The following is an 8,846-nucleotide window of genomic DNA, read 5'->3' as shown; positions in this document are numbered from 1 at the left end:
AAATGTCTACACCGAAAGTCTACAGATAGAGACACAACCAGACTCTTATGTTCAAGCCAGAAAACACAGTGTCAGCATCTTGGTAAGCTCAAGGTTGTGTGTATGTGTTAAGTATCATTGTGACTGCATGTGACTGCATGTTTGTGCCTGTGTGTTTTGTCCGTATTGGCAATTCTGAAAAATGTGTGGCAGAAAGGCAGATGAATGAAAGCAGAGGTTCTCAGCCTTGTTGTGCCTTCCATGGAATTTTCCGTTTGCTCCCCAGCCTTTCAGAGGCAGAGGATAGGCATCAAGATTTCTGTGCCCACCCTATAAGCACATCCCCTGATCCAACTTTGGGGATCTTGGCAAAGATAAGACTGTTGGGACCCAGGACCATTACTGCAAATGTCCAGATCTGTCTGGAGAGGTGCCTAGCTATTGTGATGCATGCACTACTTCATTCAATGTTGCTGCCTTACTTATCACTGTTCCATCTTATGTATGACATTTCTTATCAGAAGACAAGAACCTCTAATTCACTTTGTCACCCTTTGGGATGAGCTTCTTTAACTGCCCAATATTTTCATATCTTTTTTTAACTTTTATTTAATGAATATAAATTTCCAAAGTACGACTTATGGATTACAATGGCTTCCCCACCATACCGTCCCTCCCACCTGCAACCCTTCCCTTTCCCACTCCCTCTCCCCTTCCATTCAAATCAAGATTCATTTTCGATTATCTTAATATACAGAAGATCAGCTTAGTATTCATTAAGTAAGTATTTCAACAGTTTGCTCCCACACAGAAACATAAAGTGAAAAATAATAAATGATTTTTTAAATGATGATGAAATCAGATCAGACCTATTGTCATGTTTAATCCCAGTGAGAGTCAAGTTGGGAATTGATAATTTCTTTTTTTTTTTAAAAGAGGATCAGTTTAGTATGCATTAAGTAAAGATTTCAACAGTTTGCACCCCCACAGAAACACAAAGTGAAATATACTGTTTGAGTACTTGTTATAGCATTAAATCTCAATGAACAGCACACTAAGGACAGAGATCCTACATGAGGAGTAAGTGCACAGTGACTCCTGTTGTTGACTTTACAAATTGACACTCCTGTCTATGGCATCAGTAATCTCCCTATGCTCCAGTCATGAGTTTCCAAGGCTACGGAAGCCCTCTGAGTTCTCCAACTCTTATCTTGTTTAGACAAGGTCATAGTCAAAGTGGTGGTTCTCTCCTCCCTTCAGAGAAAGGTACCTCCTTCTTTGAAGAGCTGTTCTTTCCACTGGGATCTCACTCACAGAGATCTTCTGCCAGAGTGTCTTGGCTTTCCATGCCTGAAATACTCTCATGGGCTTTTCAGCCAGATCCGAATGCCTTTAGGGCTGATTCTGAGGCCAGAGTGCTATTTAGGACATCTGCCATTCTATGAGTCTGCTGAGTATCTCGCTTCCCATGTTGGAACACTCTCCACTTTATTTATTCTGTCAGTTAGTGTTAGCAGGTACTAGACTTGTTTATGTGCTCCCTTTGACTCTTAGTCCTTTCATTATGATCAGTTGTGAACTGAAATTGATCACTTGGAATAGTGAGATGGCATTGGCACATGCCACCTTGATGGGATTGAACTGGAATCCCCTGGTATGTTTCTAACTCTACCATTTGGGGCAAGTCAGCTTGAGCATGTCCCAAATTGTACATCTCTTCCCTCTCTTATTCCCACTCTTATGTTTAACAGGGATCACATTTCAGTTAATTTTCAACACTTAAGAATAACTGTGTGATAATTACAGAATTAAACCAGTCATATTAAGTAGAACCGACAAAAAAAAAAAACTACTAAGAGGGATAATGTATTAAGTTGTTCATTAACAGTCAGGGCTATGCTGATCAAGTCACCATTTCTCATAGTGTCCATTTCATTCAGGAGGTTTCCTTTTTGGTGTTCAGTCAGTTGTCACCGATCAGGGAGAACATATGGTATTTGTCCCTTTAGGACTGGCTTACTTCACTCAGCATGATGTGTTCCAGATTCCTCCATATTGTTGCAAATTACTGGATTTCAAGTTTCTTACTGCGGTATAGTATTGTAAAGAATACATATCCCATAATTTCTTTATACGGTCTACCGTTGATGGGCATTTAGGTTGGTTCCAGGTCTTGGCTATTGTGAATTGTGCTGCAATAAACATTAGGGTGCAGACTGCTTTTTTGTTTGCCAATTTAAACTCCTTTGGGTAAATTCCAAGGAGTGGGATGGCTGGGTCGAATGTTAGGGTTATCTTCAGGTTTCTGAAGAATCTCCAGACTGACTTCCATAGTGGATTGACCAGTTTGCATTCCCACCAACAGTAGGTTAGTGTCCCTTTTTCCCCACATCCTCGCCAGCATCTGTTGTTGGTAGATTTCTGCATGTGAGCCATTCTAACCGGGGTGAGGTGAAACCTCATTGTGGTTTTGATTTGCATTTCCCTGATTGCTAATGACCTTGAACATTTTTTCATGTCCTTTTGGCCATTTGGATTTTCTCTTTTGAAAAATGTCTATTGAGGTCCTTGGCCCATCTCTTAAGTGGGTTGTTGGTTTTGTTTTTGTGGAGTTTCTTGATCTCTTTGTAGATTCTGGTTATTAATCCTTTATTTGTTGCATAGTTTGCAAATATTTTTTCCCATTCTGCCGGTTGTCTCTTCACTCTCCTGACTGTTTCTTTTGCAGTACAGAAACTTCTCAATTTGATGCAATCCCAATAGTTGATTTTGGCTTTGACTGCCTGTGCCTCCCAGGTATTTTCCAGAAATTCTTTGCCTGTGCCAATATCTTGAAGGGTTTCTCCAATGTTCTCTAATAACTTGATGGTGTCAGGTCGTAGATTTAGGTCTTTAATCCACGTTGAGTGGATTTTTGTGTAAGGTGTAATGTAGGGGTCTTGCTTCATGCTTCTGCACGTGGAAATCCAATTTTCCCAGCACCATTTATTGAATAGACTGTCCTTGCTCCAGGAATTGGTTTTAGATCCTTGATCAAATATAAATTGGCTGTAGATGTTTGGGTTGATTTCTGGTGTTTCAATTCTGTTCCATTGGTCTATCCATCTGTTTCTGTACCAGTACCATGCTGTCTTGATTACAACTGCCCTGTAGTATGTCCTGAAATCTGGTATTGTGATGCCTCCAGCTTTGTTTTTTTGTACAAGATTGCTTTAGCTATTCGAGGTCTCTTGTGCCTCCATATGAATTTCAGCATCGTTTTTTCTAGATCTAAGAATGTCTTTGGTATCTTAATTGGGATTGCATTGAATCTATAAATTACTTTGGGAGAATGGACATTTTGATGATGTTGATTCTTCCAATCCATGAGCATGGAAGATTTTTCCATTTTTTGGTATCCTCTTCTATTTCTTTCCTTAAGATTTTGTAATTCTCATCGTAGAGATCTTTAACGTCCTTAGTTAAGTTTATTCCAAGGTAATTGAATGTTTTTGTACCTATTGTGAATGGGATTGATCTTAGAAGTTCTTTCTCAGCCATGGCATTGCTTGTATATACAAAGGCTGTTGATTTTTGTGCATTGATTTTATATCCTGCCACTTTGCCAAACTCCTCTATGAGTTCCAATAGTCTCTTAGTAGAGTTCTTTGGATCCTCTAAGTAAAGAATCTTATCATCTGCAAAGAGGGATAGTTTGACTTCTTCCTTCTCAATTTGTATTCCTTTGATTTCTTTTCCTTGTCTGATGGCTCTGGCTAAAACTTCCAGAACTATGTTAAATAGCAGTGGTGGGAGTGGGCATCCCTGCCTGATGCCAGATTTCAGTGGAAATGCTTCCAACTTTTCCCCATTCAATAGGATGCTGGCCGTGGGTTTTTTTATAAATTGCTTTGATTATATTGAGGAATGTTCCTTCCAAACCCAGTTTGCTTAGAGTTTTCATCATGAAAGGGTGTTGAATTTTATCAAATGCTTTCTCTGCATCAATTGAGATGATCATATGGTTTTTCTTTTGCAGTCTGTTAATGTGGTGAATCACATTGATTGATTTGCGAATGTTAAACCATCCCTGCATACCAGGGATGAATCCCACTTGTTCTGGGTGGATGATTTTCCTGATGTGTTGTTGTATTCTATTGGCGAGAATTTTATTGAGGATTTTTGCGTCTATGTTCATCAGGGATATTGGTCTGTAATTTTCTTTCAGTGCTGCATCTTTCTCTGGCTTAGGAATTAAGGTGATGCTGGCTTCATAGAAAGAATTTGGGAGGATTCCATCTTTTTCGATTGTTCTGAATAGTTTGAGAAGAAATGGGATTAGTTCTTTAAATGTCTGGTAGAATTCAGCAGTGAATCCATCTTGTCCTGGGCTTTTCTTTGTTGGGAGGGCCTTTATTACTGTTTCAATTTCTGTTTCAGTTATGGGTCTATTTACGTTTTCTTTGTCTTCATGGTTCAATTTAGGTAGATTGCGTGTGTCCTGGAATCTATCCATTTCTGATAGATTTTCCTGTTTGCTGGCATACAAGTCCTTGTAGTAATTTCTGATGATTCTTTTTATTTCTGTGGTGTCTGTTGTTACGTTTCCTTTTTCATCTCTGATTTTATTGATTTGGGTCTTTTCTCTTCTTTTTTTAGTTAGTTGGGCCAATGGGGTGTCAATTTTGTTTATTTTTTCAAAAAACCAGCTTCTCGCTTGGCTGATTTTTTGTAGTGTTTTTTTTTTTTTTTTTTTTTTTGGATTCAATCCTGTTAATTTCTTCTCTGGTTTTAATTATTTCTCTTCTCCTACTAGATTTGGGTTTGGTTTGCTGCAGTTTTTCTAGGTCCTTGAGATGCGCTGAAAGCTGATTTATTTGGTGCCTTTCCAATTTCTTGATATAGGCACCTATTGATATAAATTTGCCTCTCAATACTGCTTTTGCTGTATCCCATAAGTTTTGATATGTTGTGTTGTTGTCGTCATTTACTTCCAGAAAGTTTTTGATTTCTCTTTTGATTTCTTGAATGACCCAGTGTTCATTCAGGAGCATGTTGTTCAGTCTCCATGTGTTTGCATACTTTCTGGGGTTTCCTGAGTTGCTAATTTCCAGCTTCATTCCGCTGTGGTCTGAGAAGCTGCATGGTATGATTCTAATTCTTTTAAATTTTCTGAGACTTGCTTTATGGCCTAGTATGTGATCAATCCTAGAGAAGGTTCCATGCACTGCTGAGAAGAATGTGAAGGCTTTAGATGTAGGATTGAAAGTTCTATAGATATCTGTTAGATCCATTTGGGCAATAGTGTCGATTAAATCTGCTGTTTCCTTGTTGATCTTCTGCCCGGATGATCTGTCTATTTCTGAGAGTGGAGTATTGAAGTCCCCCAGTACTATCGTATTGGAATCTAAATCTCCCTTCAAGTCCCTTAACATATCATTTAAATGGACTGGTGCCCTGTAATTAGGTGCATATACATTAATAATAGTTACATCTTCCTATTGAATTGAACCCTTAATCATTATATAGTGTCCCTCTTTGTCTCTCTTAACAGTTTTTGTATTAAAGTTTATTTTGTCTGATATTAATATGGCTACACCTGCTTTTTTTTGGTTTCTGTTGGCATGGAATATCTTTTTCCAACCTTTCACTTTCTGTCTGCATGCCTCTTTGTTAGAAAGATGTGTTTCTTGTAGGCAACAAATAGTTGGGTTGTGTTCTTTGAGCCAATCATCCAATCGGTGTCTTTTAAGTGAAGAATTCAGACCATTAATGTTTACTGTGACTATTGATACATAGTGACTTTGCCCTGCCATTTTCCCGTAGATATTTTCTAGTATATGCTTTGAGCTTCCCATGCTCTTTTACTGGTAGGTGTTCTTCCTTTCCCTTCTTTCATATTGATGGCCGTGTTTCTGTGTTTCTGAGTGTAGCACATCTTTAAGTATCTTTTGCAGGGCTGGACGAGTGGTCACAGAGTCTTTTAATTTCTGTTTGCTATGAAAGGTCTTTATTTCACCTTCATTCACAAATGAGAGCTTTGCAGGATATAATATTCTGGGCTGTCAATTTTTCTCTCTTAGCACCTGTGCTATGTCTCGCCATTCCCTCCTAGCCTTTAGTGTTTCTGATGAGAAGTCAGCTGTGAGTCTGATTGGAGATCCTCTGAGAGTAATCTGACATTTCTCTCTTGCACATTTTAGGATCTTTTCTTTATATTTCACTGTGGTAAGTTTAATTACCACGTGTCGTGGTGAGGATCTCTTTTGGTCATATTTATTGGGGGCTCTATGAGCTTCCTGTACTAGGATGTCTCTGTCCTTCTCCAAACCTGGAAAGTTCTCTGCTAGTATCTCACTAAAAAGGCCTTCTAATCCTTTCTCTCTCTCCATGCCTTCAGGAACTCCTAGAACTCAAATATGGTTTTTTGTAATAGTATCCTGTAGATTACCTACAATATTTTTTAGATTTCTAATTTCCTCTTCTTTTCTTTGGGTTGACTGTATGTTTTCCTGTGCTCTATCTTCTAAGTCCGATATTCTCTCTTCTGCTTCAGCTATTCTGTTTTTAAGGCTTTCTAATGTGTTTGTCATTTGATCTATTGAGCTCTTCATTTCATTTTGATTTCTCTTCACTATCACACTTTCCTGTTCTACTAGTTTCTGCATTTCATTTTGATTCTTCCTTAAAATTTCATTTTCATGAGAGAGATTTTTAATCCTGTCCAATAAGGATTTCTGTAGTTCAAGGATTTGCTTTTGGAAACTTCTAAATGTTCTTATCATAAATTTTTTGAAATCCGTATCTTGCATTTCTTCTATCTCATCATCTTCATAATCTTGGTTTGGGGTGTTTTGTTTATTTGGAGGCATCATCGTGCCATCGTTGATCTTGTTCCCTCGATTTCTGTGTTTGTTGCTTGGCATAGTTAATTCTTCTTTCGTCACTGTGCGTTTTTTTTAATTTTTTTTATTTTATACTATGTGTTAGGTGGACTGCCTGCTGTTGGGGGAGCCTTGGAGGCTTGAGATGCGTGTGGCCTGAGAGCTCTGCTTGGTTCTTCCAGGTTACAGGTGTGCAAAGTTGACACCCTCAGGCTATACGTGGTAAATCTCTCTCTCTCTATTTATTTATTTATTTATTTATTTTATTCAGGGGGTAAGTAATACCACACGGCACGGCTGTGCAGAATTGATGGTATTCAGCTTCCGGTCTCTGGCTTCTACCCAAAGAGTCTGTGTAGGCTCCCTTTCTCCTCTGGACTCCCACTGGGTTGCCTATGCTACTGAATTGTAGTGACTCAGTTCCTTAGCTCTCCCCTGTTGTTATGTAAATCCAGAGAGGGGGCCTGCTCTTTGTCTCTTGCAAACTCAAGCTTTGCAGCCTTTCAACCTTTGCAAGGTTGGCGGAGAGAGAAACCCCCCACTTTTTTTTTTCCTTCTTTTTGGTAGTGAGTCTGCTGCACTTTCCAGCCCCCCTCTAGATTCTGACCCCCGTTTCCCCGCCAATGTCTCAGGTTATTGAGCTCACCTCCCCTTCCAGCGCCGATGTGTGGACTCGGAGCCCTGGACGTCACAATTCTTCCTGCTGGTGTCTGTGTGACATGCACTCCCCTTCCTGCACTGGCGCGCAGACCCTGCGGCTCCCGCAGCTCGGCTTCCACGCGGTGGGCGACCTTGTTCTCCCAGTAGGTCCTCCGATTCACAGCCACTCGATCCAGAGAGTTTCCTCTGCAATATTTTCCTGGTTCTTTTTTCTGAGGCTACCGTAACTCCCCTTTTATTAAACTAAATTTTCCCAGACTATCGGTGCGCGCCCTCATTATTCCGCCATCTTGGCTCCGCCAATCTTCTATTTTCATATCTTACCCTTGTTGTACCTTGTATCAGTGAGAAGTATACTTTTCTCAGAACATTTACATGGTTAAGGTACTCAATATTCAACTGATTGTCAGAGCTATAAGTCACCCAGGGGTGAACACATATACCCTTCATAGTGTAAAAGTTTATCACTAAGAAAAAATGATTTTAAAAATTTAATTCAACATTCTTATCATTAAAATACATAAAATTACTCAATGGATCCACAGCATAATTTTTTGCACCAGATCTATTTAGTGTCCCACAAGTGAGTCCTCCTGGGATCAGAAATCCAATTTTGGTTCAGGTGTTTATGGGAAAGCAACACTTGTTTAGACCACAGTAGAAAATTTTAAATTCATGTGGAAGGATAATACATACAACACAGTGTGTCAAAATAGAAAAGTACCTTTACACTAAAAATGAAACACTGCCATCTTGAAACTATGAATATATTATAAGAAGGAACAAAATAGAAATGGCACTTTATTAACTCAACATTGCAAACAAAAAATCAGTGTATATGAACTGAAGAAATGATTGGATAAATATATTTCTTCCCTTATAACTACAATGTGACAATTTTCTTGACATTCAAATTATGGATGAAATGTAGGAAATAAGATAAAGTCCAGAATTCCAAGGAAAGTGGGGCAAAGAAAATCATAGTGAAAAAATAGAACAACTGTTTTATTATTCACAATAGCATAAATCCATCTTAAATTACAAGAACTCATATTTTCAGGCAGGAAATGTGGGAAAATACAGATTGCTAAATTGTAAAATGTGAAAAGACAAGATAAATTCAATACACAGGAAATTAATAAATGAAGACAAAGTGAACCTTCTGAAATCTCTAATATAAGAAGTCCTGAATTGGATGCATTTGTTTCACTGAAAATCTAACTTAATAAACCTGCTTTGACAAGAGTTGATATGTAAAAGTAGAAACTTATCAAAAAGTCTCGGGAAATCACACTGGTGAATATGGTCACAGATGATAATATTCTCACATATTTGAACAAGTGG

The sequence above is a fragment of the Oryctolagus cuniculus genome, unplaced genomic scaffold, assembly GCF_964237555.1.
Source record: "Oryctolagus cuniculus unplaced genomic scaffold, mOryCun1.1 SCAFFOLD_50, whole genome shotgun sequence".
NCBI classification, from domain to species: Eukaryota; Metazoa; Chordata; class Mammalia; order Lagomorpha; family Leporidae; genus Oryctolagus; species Oryctolagus cuniculus.
The sequence above is the reverse complement of the archived record's forward strand: the minus strand, read 5'-3'. Positions refer to the sequence as shown.